Consider the following 19,628-nt stretch of genomic DNA (forward strand, 5'->3'; position numbering starts at 1 on the left):
GGAAGAACCGAAAAAAAAGTTTTTGCCCAATTTTGCCCAATGAGTTTTTACTAATCTGTAGTGACCTTGGCCTCATTCATATGCACGTTGATAGAACCAGCTTCGATGGCCTGCCACAGAACAAAGGTAACGTCCAGGGCAGAGGGAGAGAGGGGTGCACACGGGGCCAGAGGGTTGGACTTGCTCTTCTCTTGCAGAGCCAGACACAAAGTACATAACAAGCATTTACTTAACAAAAGATCCAACAGCCAAACACTGGCAAAATCTAAAAGTGAATGACTACACACGAAGCATGAAAAATGTTTCCAATCACGTGAGACACTTCAAGCATGGAAAGCAAACCATACATAATGGAAAACATTTGAAAACGTAAAAATGAAGCCATTAGGCATCGCTTTTCAACACAAGGAATAGAAAAGGCTTTCTCATTGACTGACTCTTAAGTGAACTGTGTACTGTCAACAGTGCCTGGCGCGTAGTTAAGTGACAAATAAGCATCAGCGTCTTTCTCCCTGATAACTGATCTTCTGGGAGACACTGGGCCCCTACTCATTCAGATACCTACAGAATGGAAGAGACTCATTCATTGCTTCATCCTGTGAGGTTTTAGAGCTTCTACTATGTATTAGATGCTGTGAGAGATGCAGAGAAGAAAAGACACTGCCCCAGTTTCTAGGTGATCGGATGAGCACACCAGACACAGCAGACAAGGCTTTCTGGAGCAGCAGCCTTCTCCAGGGAAGGGCTGGTGCCTTACCTGTCTTTGCAGAACAATACCTGGATGAGGGATGGAGCACTGCAGGTGGTAAACATATGAATGAGTCAGCGAATGGATGAACGTGCTCTGAGATAGAGACTGGCCTGCAGGTATGCTCCATCCCGGGCACGTCCTACGTCCTACGTCCTATGGAATGTGCTGCTGGATAGAACTACTCAAGAGTTTCAGAGAGGACGGGAGTCTGAGCCCTGAGTGGCTTTGGAAGAGGAATGATGTAAACTCACCTGTGTGCTCACCCAGTTCCTAACCATCTCCCTGTCTGCCAGGCTCTGTCCTCTCTTGCTTCCCTCTCAGACCCCTCCATCCACTGAGTGTGCACTTGTAGGCATGTGTGCACATGCATGTCTATTTCTAGGCCTTACTCTCCCAGCATTTCCTTGGCCGTTACTCTGTGCCAGCCTTGCTCAAAGAGATTTTAAAATATAATCCTCATAACAATCTTTGAGGTAGGGATTATTGTTATCGCTGCTCACAGGTGGGGAAACTGAGGCACAGGGGCGGGAAGGTCACATGGCCAGTACGTGGTCAATCTGGAATTCAAGCCCAAGTAGTCTGACCCCCAGACTCAGTGTTTTTCACCACCAGGCTTTGCCCACCTTGTTTGTCAAGGGGAACCAGGGACTTGCCTGGTTCTGGTGCGGGTCTACTCTTTTGATTTGGAGATGAGTCAGTGCATGAGAAAGGGTGTCACCTCTGGTATCTTTGAGTTCATCTCCTATGCTAATTCTTTCTCCTCTGCATAGAAATACACTCAAGTCTTGCAGACTTTGGAGAAAGAAAAGCCTTCCTCAGTGACTCTGTTTCCTTCCTCTTCACTAGAGTCAGGCTGCTTGCAAACAGAGGATGGAAGAGGAACTTTTGCTTCCTTACCTCCCATTCATTCCTAGTAACTCAGTGAGGTTGACTTTCATGCAAGGAGCCTGTGACAAGGTCATGAGGGACCTTCTAGTTGTGAATCTAGTAAGCCCCGTGTGGAAGAGACCGTGCCTAGCCTATGAATTGCAGTGCTCCCTGTGGCTGGCACAATGCCTAGCGAACATTCAGTGCTCAGCAAGCCTTTGCTGACTCTTTTATGACATTAGGTCTTATTTGACCTCAGCATCCTCAGCCGTCACGGAAATCTTTTTCCTGTCCCTCCTGTGATGGCCCTCATGCTGAATTTTGCCCTGCCCTTCTTGGCTGTCCATTCTCATTTTTCTTCTCCTCTTCTCATCCCTTAATTATTGGTGTTCACGTTCTGTCTTCAGCCTTCTTTTCTTCTCTTTTATACACCAACTCTGGGAGAGTAGGCATTCAGTCCTACAGTTTTAACTCTGTGGTTTTGATATCAATATATTAAGCACTGATCTCTTTCCCACGAGATCCACAGAGCCAGTGCCGTAATGGACATCTCCAATGAGGTGTCTGTTAAACACTTAACAAACTGAACTCAGCATCCTCCCTTCTCTTGCAAGATCTGCCCTTCCCATTCTCCCTCCTTTCCCCCCTCCAAAAAAAAAAAAGCGAATAAAAATAAAACTAAATTTTATCTAGTTTTATTTAGTTTATTTAGAGGCAACATTCTCTGCCTCTTCTACTGTGTATCTGAGTCAGTGACATCACCACGTTTCCCCTCATCCAGGCCAGAGACCCGAAAGTCAGCAGTGACGTGTCCTCCTCCTTCATCTCGCGCATTCCATCAGTCACCAATTCCTATCAATTCTACTGCCTTTTCCCCCACTAAGTTCTAAAAGAATTTAGCTGATTATACCAAGTACTTCTTTGTTTCCAAACCTATCACTAGGATTTATCATGTGGCTCTAAGTCAACATGTTACATTAAAAATTGTGAAGAGAAAGCTACCTTTAAAAAATATATTTATTTATGGCTGTGCTGGGTCTTCACTGCCGCTTGGGCTTTTCTCTAGTTATGGTAAGTGGGGGCTACTCTTTTGAGATGCACAGGCTTCTGACTGTGATGACTTCTCTTGTTATGAAGCATGGGCTCTAGGCACATGGACTTGGTAGTTGGGGCTCCCGGGCTCTAGAGCACAGACTCAGTTGTTGTGGCACACGGGCCTAGTTGCTCCGTGGCATCTCCGGGGATTCTTCCCAGGCCAGGGATCAAACCTGTGTCTCCGGCATTGGCAGGTGGATTATTTACTGCTGAGCCTCCAGGGAAGCCCAAGAGAAAAGACTATCATCGTATAGGATTGTGTAAACTCTGCAGTCTTCCTATTATTCCTCAAACATGCTAAGCAGATTCCTGCCTCGGTGCTTTTGCTTCTGTTGTTTCTTCTTCCCGGAATGCTTTTTTTCTCAGATATCCACACGTCTATTCCCTCTCTTCCTCAGGTATCTGCTTAAATGTCCCTTTATTAAGAGCATTTCTAACCTCCCTCTATTAATTAGCAACTCCCCCACTTCTGCCCTATTACATTTCACCCCTTTTACCTACTTTATTTTTCTTCATAGCATTTACCACCACCCATCATGGTGTGATAGATACGCGTATATGGAAACCATTTGTCTCTTTCCCTGGAAATCACATTTCAGGAAGCCAGGGGCCCAGTTCTGTTGTTGGACATAGCTGTGGCTTGCTAAACATGAAATGAATGAATAAATGAGTATAAGTTGACTGCAAAGAGGGAATTTCTGTTGATGAATTGTTTTCAAGTAGAGGGTACGATATAATTTTAGTTTCCTTACAGAGGCCATTTTCTTGGCAAGATCTTTATTTTATTAAGCTTTAACTCTGCCAAAGAAGCCTGGGTCACTGATAGCCTCCAGAAAACAAGCCACAAGAGCCACAGAGGAAGGCACAAGGGAAAACGAGAGGACATCCAAGTCCACTCATTCACTGCTGGTCACTGCTAAGCATCTCCAGGCCGGGGGAGACATCCAGAGTGGGAGAAGGAAGCACTGACCACCAGGAGGAGGCGGCTCCGCTGTCTCATGCATGAGGCTCCCAGCCTTCTGGAAGGCATGCAGCCTCCTTGATTTATGTTATCTGCTTGATTTATGATCGTTTGGCACTCCTCAAAAATAGCTCCAGGATGCAGTGTTAGTGTTTTAGTAACACACTCATTATTTTCAAATTGTGCTCCATCTCTTGAGCTAAAGACAGGCTGGCATATGGCAAAAGCAGGGCTGAGAATCACAACTACTAGAGTAGAATCATCTGGTCTACCCTCAGACCTCTGGACAGGAAAGGTATTATTATCCCCATTTCAGAAACTAGAGGAACTCTGAAATTGTAGGACTTACCTAAGGTAATAGAATTAGTGACCGAGGTCAAAGGTCAGGTCTCCTATTTCCCAGAGTAGTGGTAGCTTGCTATTCCATGGTCTTAGGACTCCAAAGCACAGTTTATTTCTGCCACCATTGCTTGTTCCTGCCATCCCATGCACATGGCTTTGGAAAACCTATTTGCTGATATGTGGAGAGGATCCTGGTGGACCACAGTCTCTAGGGTTGCAAAGAGTTAGACACAACTGAAGCAACTTAGCACACTTAAGACAGAGGCAAACACATGCTTCTTAGGCCCTTCATCATCATACTTCTAAATGAGAAAACAAAATCTGCCAGAATTGCAAATTAAAGATTTGGGGAAGGGCCAAGGAGGGGAAGAGGCTATTGATCTTTTATTTCTCATGTTATATGTAATGACTGGTGTGTCCTGAAACTGCTAAATACACATTAGATGATACCAATAACACCCATCTATTTACCATGAAGTGATGGGGCCGGATGCCATGATCTTAGTTTTCTGAATGTTGAGCTTTAAGCCAACTTTTTCACTCTCCTCTTTCACTTTCATCAAGAGGCTCTTTAGTTCTTTTCACTTTCTGCCATAAGGGTAGTGACAACTGCATATCTGAGGTTATTGGTATTTCTCCCAGCAATCATGATTCCAGCTTGAGCTTCCTCCAGCCCAGCATTTCTCATGATGTACTCTGCATATAAGTTAAATAAGCAGGGTGAACTGTGGTGCTGGAGAAGACTCTTGAGAGTCCCTTGGACTGCAAGGAGATCCAACCAGTCCATCCTAAAGGAGATCAATCCTGGGTGTTCATTGGAAGGACTGATGTTGAAGCTGAAACTCCAATACTTTGGCCACCTCATGCGAAGAGCTGACTCATTGGAAAAGACCCTGATGCTGGGAAAGATTGAGGGCAGGAGGAGAAGGGGACGACAAAGAATGAGATGGTTAGATAACATTACCAACTCGATGGACATGGGTTTGGGTGGACTCCAGGAGTTGGTGATGGACAGGGAGGCCTGGCATGCTGCGGTTCATGGGGTCGCAAAGAGTCGGACACTACTGAGCAACTGAACTGAACTTAACTGAATAACACCCACTGGATCCATTGTGTTTGTTCCTCTGCCTTGTAGCCTGCCAGTGAGTGTTTGCTCACTGGCATTTGTGGTAGTGCTTTACAATTTGCAAAGGGCTACTGTCACAGATCTTATTTGGTCAATGACTCCAGGAGACTGTGGATCACAGTGATGAAAAGCTTGGGTTTTGCAATCTCCAAAGGCACCTTCTTCCAAGCTGCCTGACTTGGGGCAAGTTACTTATTATCTCATCCATAAAAGGAACATTATAATCTCATCAGTTTATTGGGAAGATTACATGGGATAATATATAGGAAGTGCTTAGGACATGCCTGGCACATAAAAATGCTAGCTGTATTATTATCATCCTGGTTTCCAATATGACTTTTTATAAGATCATTTTTAACCAATGTATTGAAAAACCTGCATCTACAACTTTATTTTTTCCCCCACTACAACCTTCTTAGCCTGGTCTTTCTGGTCTCCTGCTCCCAGTTTAATCTCTGGCAGGTAACCTAACAGTTTCTCGGGTAACCGTCAGGTGTTGGTAAACTGTCATTTGTAGATACTGACATTTGAGTCGGATCTAGTGTCAGAAGGTCAGTCTTCTATCTGGTCTAAGTCTCCTTGCTTCCCCAGTGCATGGGCTTGGCCCCCTACAGGAAGAGAGACGTGCACTCCCGCCGCTCCGTCAGCATTACTCCACCTGCTCCCCTTCAGCTCTACTACTTCCGCTTCCTCTTAGGGTTGGCAGGGGGTGTTGGCCATGAGAAGAACAAGTAAAAGGGCCCCAGGATCTAGTTTGCCTGGTGGCGTTGCTTCTGTTGGTGCCCTGTGTGTAGCAGAGCGCCAAAGCTGCTCTGTCTCTTGCAGGGCACCTTCGTGATTCCTTTGGAAAAGCTTCTCAGTGACTGATGTCCATCATTGTCTCCTGGTGTGGGCAACATTGTCTCATCTCTATCTTCCAACCAACCTGGTCCCACTCCCTCCTCAGTCCCCAGTTTTGGTGTCCCCAGAGGGACTCTGGTGTAGTAAACACACCCTCCCAGGCGAAGCTCTTGAATCTTTTCTAGGAACCGCTAGTCTCCGTTGGCATTCATGTGGCCCATGGAGAAAGCCCAGGACCCTTCCCCACCCGGATTCTGGGTGTGTAGCTTTGTCTCCACTTCCACAGGAAGCTGTAACCAGCTTCTCACCTCATTTTGGGGCCCACATGTAGGTACAATCCCCTGCATCTTCCAAACTCTGGGGTACCTGTGTGCTGCTCCCCAGTTGTTTCTCTCAAGTTTCTTCTCTTGGCTTGAGGAGGTGGGGCTCGTGGTGAGAGGGGAAAGCCCCCACATGAAGGAGGGAACACACAGCCCTCTGCTGACTCTCTTCTAAGAAACCTTCCTCATCAGTCTCTGCCCCTAATCTTCTTCCATGTGTAAACTGAAGGTGGCAAACACACAATAAGTTGCAAAACCCTTCTAGCAAGTTCTTAACATGTTAGTTGCTCAGCCGTACCTGACTCTTGATGACCGCATGGACTGTAGCCCTTCAGGCTTCTCTGTCCATTGAATTCTCCAGGCAGGAATACTGGAGTGGGTAACCATTCCCTTCTCCAGGGGATCTTCCCAACCCAGGGATCGAACCTGGGTCTCTTGCCTTGCAGGCAGATTCTTGACTGTCTGAGACACCAGGGAAGCCCAGCAAGTTCTTACCCTTCTCTTTGAAAGTGCTGTCCATTGAAATATAATGCAAACCATAACCCAGTTTAAAATGTTCTACTAGACCCAGTGACTATGTGAAAAGAAACAATCAAATTAATTTCAATAAAAAATTATCTAATCCAGTATATTAAAAATACTATCACATCAACATGTGATCAGTATAGAAATTATTGTGATATTAGATGAAAGCTCATACCAGTCTTTGACAGCTGGCTATGTATTTTGCATAGCCAGGTGCTTGATGGTGATTTCAAGTGCTCAGCCTACACTTGTGGCCAGTGGCGCCCACACAGCTTTAGAATACGGAGGGAGCGAGCGCTCACCATCCACTGTTCTCAGCTTCATTGTTGTGCTCTCTGTATTGTTAAGAGGCTGCAGAACTGAGAGTTTGGTGTGACCTGTGTGATGCATTCCAGCCAACTCGTGGAAAACTGGGACTCAAATGCAGGTCACCTAATACCACATTCAGCATTTTATCTGTTTCTGCAGCATCGTGCTGCTCAAACAGAAATTGTGGTGCTTGAGCTTGAGAATCTCATGGTGAAGGGACATGTGGGGATGAGAAGATGCCTACAGAGACATTCATGTGAGTCTTCTGAGGTCCTCGGGTGTCCTCGAAGTGCCTAGCCCCTAACACATGGGACAAAGTCAGAGCGTCCTGAGGGGACCTGCACACCTCACTGAAAGCATCGCCTACAGAAAGATTGGCAGCCGGGGCAGTGACATCTTAAGAGTTCACTCGCGTGCTGGTCTGAGCTGGAGCTTCGGGGTGAAGGAAGCACTGCCCTCCAATGGCAAGTATTGGGTCGGCTAAAAAGTTCCTTCAGGTTTTTCCGTACAATGGTATGGACAAATCTGGAATGAACTTTTTGGCCACCCCGGTATTTCCGCAGTCCATGCTGTTGGCCAAAGAAGAGCGTGGCAAGTGTTTTGGATTCACTGTTTAAAAAGACTAAAGAAACTAGTTAGCGGCATTGTGTCTTTAAGAAGGGAGTACTCATGAAAAGGAATCTGTGGCCAGGCCTGAGATCAGCGTCTTCTCTCTGTTCAGTTTGCCTCGTTGTTTGTACTTAAGACTTTAAGAAACAGTAAAGCTCACATCTCCAACAGAACTCAAAGTTTGATTGTTAAAGTAGCACATTCTCCTTGTAGAGAAGAACAAACAAAACCCCAAATGCCACAACCCAGAAAGGCTCCCTGTTAGCTTTGGGGTCCTTCTGCCTTGCTTCTCCTGCATGGGTGGATATGCATGGATGCACACCTGTATACCCGCAGCCTAGGGGTCATATGGCATCGATAATTGATATTCCATATATTCCACCTGTGCATTATTTTTCATTTAATGGTCTATTATGAACTTTCCCCCATGTCACTGACATTCTTCAGAAGAGTAATTTTAATAGCTGAATCATATTCCATTACATTTTATTGAATGTGAAACTCCCTTCTGGGGTTTGAAGCGACAAGGAACCTGGAAATGACTGAGGAATGGAAAGGGCATGGGCAGACAGGGGCCCTTTCCCAGGCCTGATTGGCTGTGTGACCTTAATCTGCTGAAATTCCACTGTCTCCATTTCCAAGTTTGCAAAATGAAAGAAGATCTCCTGTATAGAGCCACTGGGAGGCTAATGGGTGCGTCCTGTGGAAATTGTCCAACACAGCACCTATGCATAGTAACATGCACAATAAAAGTTCATTCCTATTTATCGTCCCCTTTCCTAGGCCTTTCAGATTCTTTGCTATTAACCACCTCTCAGGTGCCTGCAACATGTTTCTGGAAAGCATTGTACTCTCCAAGGTGCGCATGTGTCTTTTCTTTGTATTTATTTGTATTTATTTACTAATTTGGCTGCACCAGCTCTTAGTTGCTGAGTGCAGGACATAGTTCCCTGACCAGGGATCAAACCCAGGCCCCCTGCATTGGGAGTGAGGAGTCTAGCCACTGACCACCAGGGAAGTCCTGCCCCTGTGTCTAAGCTCCCATCTCCTGGTTGCATTGTGGGAACTCTCTAGGGGCACAGTCTTGCCACCCTGATTTCTGTCCTCCACCTCAGAGCAGCTGTCAGTGACATGTGATCCAGAGGAAGATGTCATGTTCTGTTTGCTGGTTGGAAAAGCATTTCCAGACATGAGGCAGAATGAGAGGAGAATAAGGTTTATTAGAGCAGGAGATGCTGTTAGAACAGTGGGCGGGCTCGAGGGAAAGCCAACTCCTTTTGTAGGCTAGTAGCCAATTTTCATAGCCTCAAGACAGAAAATTCCTACTGGAAGGGTGGCATTAGGATGATTGCTTAGGATGTTATAGGGTGAGTAAGAGGATGAGTATTTTACATAATATGGGGTCAGGGAAATGGCTGGTTTAGATCAGGAGGCCTATGGTAACAGTTGCTCTGGGGCTTGGTTTATTCCAGAAATGTTTGTCCTGTTACCTCAGTATAAGGCTCCACGGAGGAGAGGTGGGAGCTTCTCTGGGGTGGCACAATGATTGTACTGGTCTCACTCCCGGCAAGAAGACCCCCGTACCCCCACCCCGAGGACAGAGACCTAGGCAGCAAGCAGGTGTATCTGGGTTGGCCGAGCTTCCTTGTCATCATTCCTGTCTACAGTTTCTGCTGTTGGCTCAGCAGTGTGGCAGTGGGAAGGAGCGAGTCATTCTTGAGGATTTTTGGTTTGGGACTCTGCCTCTCTCAGTTCTAGGTTTTTTCCCTCTTTTCTCTCCAGGCACTTGCTTTAGCTGCTGACCAAGCTTTCTTTCATCAGTCGAGTACACATTTTGCAATTTGCCTTCCCTTGTCTTGACAATGGATGTGATTTGTATATGGCACCATCACATAATGTCCCTATTTATGGCAGCTCTCTAATCCGGAGGTAGGGTTGGAGAGCAGGAAGCTGCAAGCCCATCTCTGACCCAGAAACCACTGCTCGTTTCTATAGCAGCTACCTTCCTCTGTGATCTCTTCCTGACTTGGGGGAGTGGAGGAGGAAAGAAAGGTCTGTTGGGATTGTAATCTGTGAGGTATCATATGGGCTTGTTAAACTTTATGAGGCTTCCCAGGTGGCACTAGTGGTAAAGAGCCCACCTTCCAATGCAGGAGACTTAAGAGACCTGAGTTCGATCCTTGGGTCGGGAAGATCCCCTGGAAGAGGAAATGGCAACCCAGTCCATAAGGAGCCCCCACGTCACATGGCTCTTTGCGATCTGGAATCTGAACTTATTTTGATGTTTTCTTTGTGCATATGATTAAAAGAAAAACTATGTTGAACTGTTAAGCAAGTTGATGCTGGCTTTTAAAAATAAGATTGGAGGAGGGAGAGGTTGGCTTCAAGTCACAGTGACATTTGAGTCACATCCTCCTCACCCTGCTTTAGTCCATGGTGCATCCAGTTTTAGAGGTTGTTAAAGGGTTGGGTGGGGGGGAGTGATCTCATTTAGCAAACATTTGTTGAGCACTTGCTTATGCCAGGCAGTGCGCTGGGAACTGGGAAAACAAGTAAACCAAGCACAACCACAGCCCTGAACAAGCTTGCACTGTTGGAGGAAAGGACATGTAAGTAGTTACAGTAAGATGGTGATTATCAACCAAGTGTTACAGGAGCCTTGAGCGCTGGATGCCAGTGTCAGCTCAAGAAGCGCCCTGGAAGCCTCCCAGAATTTCACTTTTTGGGGATATTTCAAGGGTGCTGAGAAGCTTGCCAGGTGAGATGTGTGGGCAGCCATGTTGGCAGAGAGCTCAGTGCCATCAAGGAAGGAGGGGGGAATGTGCCAAGCCTTGCAGAGAACTACAGTTTGTCATGACCAGAACACGGGGGGGCTTGGAGAAAGATGGAAGCACAGGGATGGGCAGAGGGCACTTTTTATGGAAACCCAAGAACTACTTTGGGCTTCCCACGTAGCTCAGTCGGTAAAGAATCTGCCTGCAATGCTGGAAACCTGGGTTCAGTTCCTGGGTCGGGAAGATCCCCTGGAGAAGGAAATGGCAACCCACTCCAGTACGCTTGCCTGGAGAATCCCATAGACAGAGGAGCCGGGCGGACTACAGTCCATGGGGTCGCAAGAGTCAGACACATCTTAGTGCTATCTTTCTTTCTTAAGAACTATTTTGTTTTCACATAAAAATGGTTTCTTAAGTATAATTTCATTAGGATGCCAAACCAACTTACACCCTGGAAGGAAGCCATAGACAAAACCTTTCAATCATAAATACAAAGAAGACATCCGGATAGGTTCCTGGTCCAAATTTGTGAGCCACTTCTGTTTCAGTGTTAATTGACTAGATCACTCAAGAGAGATGGTCTTGTGCATCCTTCTTCCTTCTAGATCAGTTCAGTGCTCATTGCAAGAGCCCAGGTTTCGAGCAGCCTCTGTGGCCTCTGGCACCTCTGCTATTAGCTGCTGTGGCCTCCAGCTGTTTTGGTCTCCCGAGGATAAGAAGCATCCACGCTCTAGGTTGGATACTTCTTAATATTAACAAACAGAGGCATAAAGCCTGCACCTCAGCCTCTCCTGGTGCCTGAGAGGCTCAGGAACAGATCTCAGAAGGCTGTTCCCCCTGGGTACCAAATCCTTAATTAGGGGCTCACCCCAATGTGCTGCTCAGCTCTTGTATGTCCGTGTACAGCATGTGCAAGAGATGTAGTGCATGAAAAAGAGAAAAGCGCCTTCATTTAGGTGATTCCACTTCTTGTATCTCTCTAGCTTTGTGTCAGGCACTAGTCTAAGCAGTTTATACATATTATCTTGTTCAATCCTCTGAATAACCCTTTAAAGTAGGTAGTGTCATAACTTCCACTTAAAGATGCAGACATTGAGATCTAGAGAGAGGGACCAACTTGCTCACATTCATACAGCCAGTATGTGGCAGAGCCAGGATTTGAACCGGGGCGGCCTGGTTCCAAGAATCCATGCTTCCATTCTCATCTGTTGAATCTCTGTGTGGTTTGCTGCTGTTGTTTAGTCGCTAAGTTGTATTTGATTCTTCTTTTTTTTTTTGGCCCCTGTAGTCCTCCAGACTCCTCTGTCCATGGGATGTCCCAGGCAAGAATACTGGAGTGGGTTGCCATTTCCTTCTCCAGGGGATCTTCCTGACCCAGAGGTTGAACCCATGTCTCCTTCATTGGCAGGCGGATGCTTCACCACTGAGCCACCAGGGAAGCCCTCTCTGTGACTACCCAGCACCAAAATCCCCTTTTCCTTTAGAGATGGATGCTCTGCAATAATTGGTTCTTGGAATATTCCTTCCCCTGTGAATCAGCTTGTCCTGAGTTGATGCCACAGCTAACATGCTCATTGCCCGCCCTTTCTCTCCACTTCTTACTTTCTAGATTGACCCCCGGGGACAAGAACACCGAGTTCTGTCCTCACCACCATCCTCTGCCCTTCAGTTGTCTCCTTGAACCCCAAAGGGACTAATTAATTTGCACATTTGTGCCTAGCTCCCAGGGCAGCTGATGCTCTTCCATCTTTGTAGCCAAGGCAGCACCTCTGTCACCCAGAGGTGTCCCTTGTGGCCAGCAGAGGAGGACCGTGACCTTGTTGGTTTCCAGGCTCTTGACCCTGGACCATTAACATAGTGTCCGCCCTCCCATCTCCTGTCTTCACTGACCAGCAAGTTCTAACTCAGACCTACCCTCACCATTTCTGTTTTTTGAATGAGAAAAATATTCCCATCCTCATCAGTTTTTTTGTACAAGGTCTTTAAAGAGCAAATAGAAAGAGATTCATAGCCCACATATATTTTCCTTCTCTGAGTAGTGTTTATTTAAATGCAGATGTCCTGGTTTCCCATGTAGAGTTGCAAGCAATACCTTTCAATTTAAATGTTAATAGGAGTGTAAACTTCAAAATCAAAATTTTTCCACGAGGGAGAACTGTTTTTTCTGGTTGTATCTGATGGTTCTCCTGGCCATTCTTCCTCCACCACCCTCATCATCCACCCCCCTCTGCCCACTCCTTTTCACTGTGCTGTCTGTCAGTGTTCTTTTTCTGAAAAGATTAGAATGCGCCTTTGTCATTTTGAACACTAGACTCTCAAACATTAGGATCATGGAAGACAGATATTAGACTCAAACCCAACAGGATTCATGGGAAGATTTTTCTTTATCTCAGCCTTTCCCTACAGAGTCCAACTCAACGTTCCAAATTCTTTCTAAGGGGATTATTCTTTGTCTGACCCTGCATAGTATTTTTCCAAGGCTTCGGATGGATGAGTTTGGTTTTCTGCTTCCCCTTCCCTCTCCCCTTCTTTCTACAAAAAAGCAGGAAGAGATGGGGAAAGAAATAACAGTTGACCCTTGAACAACACAGGTTTGAACTCCTTGGATCCACTTATTTGCAGGTATTTTGAAAGGCTACCCACTCCAGTCTTCTGGCCGGGAGAAGTCCATGGACTGTATAGTCCATGGGATTGCAAAGAGTCAGACACGACTCAGCAACTTTCACTTCACTTTCGCTTTCAAGAGTACATGCAACAGTAGTACAAGATGAGTGGTTGACTGAATCCCTGGATGTAGAACTTTCCATCTTCTGTAAGTGTACAGAGGGCTGACTGCAAGTTATAAGTGGATTTTCCACTGTGCGGAGGGTTGGCGCCTCTTAACCCCCTCATCATTCAGTGGTTAACTGTGCAAGTTGTATAAATTCCCAGGTGCAAAGTACTGCACAGTGAACAATCACAAAGAATTTAAAAAGGCAATTTCTCACTCCTAAAGAAATAAAATTAACACATAGGATAACACAGATGTGGAGAAGGAAATGGCAACCCACTCCAGTATTCTTGCCTGGAGAATCCAGGGATGGAGGAGCCTGGTGGGCTGCCGTCTGTGGGGTTGCACAGAGTCGGACACGACTGAAGTGACTTAGCAGTAGCAGTAGCAGTAACACAGGTGGGGTGGAATGGGGCCATCAATATGTCAGTCATTCCATAGGCAGAGTGGCCTTTGGGCTTTTCTCAAATACAAATAAAAAGCAACAAAGATTTAAAGATAATGAAAATAATATCTAATGCCTTAAATACAAATATGGTGACTATAATAACCTTCCTAAGGACCTCAGGTCCAAATTTTATGTGAGAATGTGATATCTGGCTTCATCTTTTATTTCTTTATTTTTTCTTTCCTTCATTTCCTTGTACTGTGTGCATTTTGTAAGACTCCTAAATATTTTAGAACAAGATAAGACTCTCACTGCATAAATTAGAATGGATTTTATAATATAAATTTCAATGATTTTTGATTCCAGTATTATAAGGTGTTATTTTTGTTCTTCAGAGAATCTTTTTCTATAGTCTCTAGTTCTTATTTCATGGAAGCAAACTATGTTTCTTCTCTTGTCTCTTGGGGATATTTATATTGATTTAAAATTTTATTTTAAGAATTTAATACAATTTTTAAAGATTATTTTCCATTTACATTTATTATGAAATATTGACAGCATTCCTCCTGTTGTAAATACAGTGTGTCCTTTAGCTTATCTACACCCAGTAGTTTGTTTCCCCACCCCTCAACCCTGTACCCCCTCCTATCCCCCCACTGATAGCCACTAGTTTGTTCTATATATCTGAGTCTGTTTCTTTTTGTTATATTTACTAGTTTGTTGTATTTTTCAGATTCCACTATAAGTGATATACAGTATTTGTTGTTCTCTTTCTGGCTTGTTTCACTTGGAGCATAATGCCTTCCAAATCCATCCATGTTGCTGCAAATGGAAAACTTTTGTTATTTTTTATGGAATAGTGAATAGTATTTCATTGTGTGTGTTTGTATATATATGTGTGTATGTATATATATGTATATACATATATGTATATGTATATATATGTGTGTATGTATATATATGTATATACACCGCGAGAGCCGGCGGTGACCCGGGCAACGGTGACCAAACGAGGGGAGGGGAAGGTAGTGGTGGCGGTTTGCTGCCACTCCGCGCCGGAATGGCGGTTAGAGGCGGGACCAGCAGCCGGGTACAGGAGTCAGAATTGCTTGGATTCAACACTACGAGTCCCACCATGGGCTTGTCTGCATCTACCCCTGCTGCTTCGGTTCAGACCGCTACCCCTGCTGCTTCAGATCATCAGACAGCAGCCCCAACGTCTGGATGCCCAATGCATGAAGGGAAAGTGAAAGGCTGTCCAGTGAGTGCCGAGCCATCGGACTCAACCTGTGGGAGCAAAACAAACTCTGTGCCTGCACACCAGGAGAGCGCCTATGAGTACGTGCAGTGTCCCATCACCGGCGCCAAGGCGGAGAAGAAGGAGAACCTGGATCCTTCTAACCTGATGCCACCACCTAATCAGACACCAGCACCCGACCAGCCATTTCCACTATCTACTGTGAGAGAGGAATCGTCTATTCCGAGGGCAGATTCAGATAAAAAGTGGGTTTATCCTTCTGAACAGATGTTCTGGAATGCGATGCTAAGGAAAGGGTGGAAATGGAAGGATGAGGATATTAGTCAGAAAGACATGTATAATATCATTAGGATTCACAACCAGAATAACGAGCAAGCTTGGAAAGAGATTTTGAAATGGGAAGCCCTTCACGCTGCCGAGTGTCCTTGTGGTCCATCCCTGGTCCGGTTTGGAGGCAAAGCGAAAGAGTATTCGCCACGGGCAAGAATTCGCTCCTGGATGGGGTATGAGCTGCCTTTCGACAGGCATGACTGGATCATCAACCGTTGCGGGACGGAAGTGAGATACATCATTGACTACTACGACGGTGGTGAGGTCAACCAAGACTACCAGTTCACCATCCTGGACGTGCGGCCCGCTTTGGATTCGCTCTCGGCCGTATGGGACCGGATGAAGGTGGCCTGGTGGCGCTGGACTTCCTAACCACTGCTTTGTCAGAGATGAGAAAATAGAAACAATTTGTTTTTCTGAGAAGTACATTAAACTATTTTCCCCAAACTGAATTGCGCTCCTGATGTAACAGGGATGTCCAGGAGGGTCGTCCTACCTTCCATGTTACTTAGCAAAGGATACTCAGCACGTGCTCTTTTGAGTTCCGTTTGTACCTTGCAATTGATGGCACATCATTTTAAATTCGGAGAAGGCAATGGCAGCCCACTCCAGTACTATTGCCTGGAAAATCCCATGGACGGAGGAGCCTGGGAGGCTGCAGTCCGTGGGGTCGCTAAGAGTTGGACACGACTGAGCGACTTAGCAGCATATATATGTATACACACACACACACACACACATATATATATCACATTTTCTTTATCCATTCATCTGTTGATGGACACTTAGGTTGCTTCCATATCTTGGCAATTGCAAATAATGTTGCTATGAGCCTTGTACATGTATCTTTTCAAATTTAGTGTTTTTGTTTTTTCAGATATATACCCAGGAGTGGAATTGCTGGGTCATAGGGTAATTCTATTTTTAGTTTTTTTAAGAAAACTCCGTGCTGTTTTCTACAGTGGCTGCACCAATTTACACTCCCACCAACAGTGTACAAGAATTCCCTTTTCTGTACATCCTCACCAACATTTGTTATTTGTGGTCTTTTGATGATGGCCATTCTGACAGGTGTGATATGATATCTCATTGTGATTTTGATTTATATTTCCAATAATAATCTTTTATTTCTCCTCCTTGCAGTTTGTTTCTTCAAGTTCTTTTTCTTCCAGCTTATAGATTTTCTTAATATTTGGGGCTGCCTGAAAGCCCTGAGTAGGCAGTGGGCTTGTCAATGGGAAGCTTCCCTGTAGATGGAGGGACTGCTTGTGCCTCCCTGCCTCCCACCACACACACAAATAGTAATGTGTCTAGATATTTTCTTGTGTGCTGGTCATCACCAGAAAGGTCTCTCCCAGCTTCCAGGCTACAGGGCAAAGGCACGGCAGTCCGCTTCTGGGAACCAGGCAGAAGAGGTCTGGGGTCTCAAGGGTAAGCAATCAACATTCTGTAGGTGCACAGACACTTCCTTGCCCTGTGTGCAATGACCCTCAGTTGTGCTGACCAGCCGTCACCTGAGCTAATCGACTCCCAGTCCTAAGTACTCCTTCTCCACCCTGGGGGTGGGGGAAAGGAGTTAGTCCTCAGAGGGGTGGAGTGGCTGAGGGGAGCTAGGGTTCTCATTCCATCCCAAACAACTTGTTCGAAATCCTTGTTTTATCCCCCTCCCCTCTGCTTGACTTCCTGATGCATAGTGATTAATGCCAATTCCTGAGCCTTTGGGGATTTGGCAGGATGGTTTTCAGCTTCCCCTCCCACCCCTCTGCTGGCTCTGGTCTTGGCTTGTTAGGTCTGTTGAGAAATTATACTGTCCCTCAGTTTTGTAGCTTCCAGTCTTCTGTTGTTGCCATCTTCTTTTCTGGTTTCCCCTTCCATGTGAATTTCTGTCTTTTAAAAAAATCTTGTAACTCTAATCCTGGCTTTATTTGGGAGGAAAAATGCTAGTTACATTTTTTCCATCTGTGATGATGATCCTGTAGGTCTTTAATTAGATTATTAATTTTATTTTCCCACACAACTCAGTAACCCAACTCATTGCTTTTTAGTTCACTGGTTTGAGACTGTTGATCAATAAATTATTTAACTTCTCTAAATCCTGTAAAATAGGAATATTTCTTGTCCTGCCTACCTTTAAGTTGTTGCTGCAGCTGCCCTGAGTTACCATGTGGGTCTGAGAGCAGAATAAACAGCTCTATGTACATGGCTCTAGCAAAATCAGGCTCACCGGGTGGTGGTGAATATCCTCTCACGTCAGTGAAAATGCTCAGGCCTGACCTCTGGTTTTCATCCTTCTTTCTAGAACAACAACTTAGCCTGACCCTCAGTTTTTATGGACAAAGCCTTTGGGAGACAGCAGAGTACACACAGTCTGTGCTGGAGGCACAGCCTTCCCTGACCTGGGAACGCAGATGGCTGCTGTCTGTCTCAGGGCTTTTGGAAGAGGAATTATTCTCTCCATTTCTGTTTCTGCCTTTTGCTCTGTTTTCCCCTAAGTGAAGCACTTGGCTTTCCTCCTCCAGCAGCAATATCTTTCTGTCTTATAATGATTTGCATTTCCGTTTTCCTGCCCACCCCTCTTCTCCATCCCCAGCCCAAGTACACAGAGCTCACAGGGACCCGCTATCCAGTACCCCAGGCGGCACCTTTGCTCCCTTGGGTCTGCGTAGCCCAGGGGCCGGTACCCACCAGGTGCTGCAGGAAGGGGCTCTGTGGCTTCTGCAGGGCTGTCCTCTCTAGTGCCACTAGGGATTCTTCCTAGAAATTCTAGGAGAGTCTTCCTAGAAACCCCCCTGTTACTGAGAAGGAAGTCCATGGTTTCACAGGGGCATAGAAGAGAAATTTCCTGAGCTGTTTAAGGGGATATAAATAAATCTCCTTTAGACTAAAAATACCCTGGCCTCTCATCTCCCATTCCCACCACCTCCTTGCCCTTGATGGCAGTGGGGAGTGGATGAGCCCCCCGTGGCAGAGAGCATCCCATGGCCAGGAATCAGTCCCAGTGGGGTCGAGAGGGGACCTTTTTCCACCAAGGAGGCAGCCCAGAGCTGGCTGCTTGGAGTCTGTTGTGGTGACAAAGGAAAAAGGGGCCAAGGGACTAAGGCTCATGGCCATGGGAAGATGGAAGGGCCAGGGTGACCATAGGCAGTTGAAAGAAAAGGGGTGCGGTCCAACTGGCAGGAAGGTCCTCCCTTCTTTCCAGCCAGCTGTGAATGCCTGAGCACGGAGCCCACGCAGGAAGCCTGGCACACATTTGAGAGCTGGGATCTAACGCGTCCTCAGCAAAGTTCCCTCTGGCGTGTTTAGCGGTCTGAGCCATCAGTGCAGCCTGATAATTAGGCCTCCTTGGCAGTGCACGGGAGTGACTGTAACAGGTGTGACTGCTCTCTTGCTGGGCTGGCACTCCGGGGTCAGCAGGGGTGGGAAGGACCCAGGAGAACTCAGTAGAGCGGGAACCTGCTCGTGGCTCTCTGTGAATGTCCGCCTCTGTGGCAGGGCCCTGTCAGGCCCCCTTCATCACGGGGAGGCTCACCTGCTGTTCTCCTCCCCACCCCCCAGCCAACTTCCGCCCCGGGGGTTGAGGAGGGGGCTGCCAGGGTCTGATCTCCAGTGTCAGGACAAGGGGCATGGGGAGGGGCAGGGGGTCTCAAGCCAGACTGTGCCCGGGATCCTCTGTTTACTCTGCCGACTGGGAGACTGGAGTGCGAGAGAGGCACAGAGGTGCTCCCCACAGAAACCTGGGTGCTTGTTTCCCCAGGGATGAGAAGAGACCATCCGTGCTTGCTTGGATGGGGGGACTCATGTAGTTTGCTGTCCGGTGGCCCCCCCCCCTCACCTCCTCATTCTCCTTCCCTTCCTTCGAGAGAAGGGAATGTCCACGGGGTCTCCAGGCTACTCTGCAGTCCCCATCCCCCAGGGCAGAGACCAGACAAATGGCTCCTGTGTGGAGCCTGATTGGGGGTGTTACCCAGAAGGAAGAAAGCCAGATTCCAGGGAAGGAGTGTGCAGCAGGTAGGGTGGGTCAGGGGGACACACCAGAGGGTAGGGCTGGAGCTGGGAGGAAGCTTAGCAAGATGCTGAGTGAGGCTGACAGAGACATATCAGCAGCCCTGCCATCTCCCTTCTGCTAAAAATTCCACCTTCCCAGACCTAAATGAGAAGGAAATCCAAAAAGAAAAAAAAGTGGATACATGTAAACATATAGCTGATTCACTTCACCTACAGCAGAAACTAACACAGCATTCACGTGCTAAGTCACTTCACTAAGGTCCAACTCTTTTCAACCCTGTGGACTATAGCCTTCCAGGCTCCTCTGTCCATAGGATTCTCCAGGCAAGAATATTGGAGTGGGTTGCCATGCCCTCCT

At 46.5% G+C, this 19,628-nt stretch overlaps 1 protein-coding gene and 1 pseudogene across 2 annotated transcripts in view; both read left to right on the forward strand.

Annotated features, from left to right (window-relative positions):
* TMEM178B (transmembrane protein 178B) overlaps positions 1 to 19,628 on the forward strand; it is a 385,563-nt gene that overhangs the window by 331,586 nt on the left and 34,349 nt on the right. The gene's annotated exons all lie outside the window — the stretch shown is intronic.
* Positions 14,671 to 15,712, forward strand: LOC145523640 (holocytochrome c-type synthase pseudogene; annotated as a pseudogene). The gene has a single exon (XR_014066802.1). The product of XR_014066802.1 is annotated as a holocytochrome c-type synthase pseudogene (transcript).

Source organism: Giraffa tippelskirchi, chromosome 10, assembly GCF_054371585.1.
Source record: "Giraffa tippelskirchi isolate mGirTip1 chromosome 10, T2T-mGirTip1v1.2.pri, whole genome shotgun sequence".
NCBI classification, from domain to species: Eukaryota; Metazoa; Chordata; class Mammalia; order Artiodactyla; family Giraffidae; genus Giraffa; species Giraffa tippelskirchi.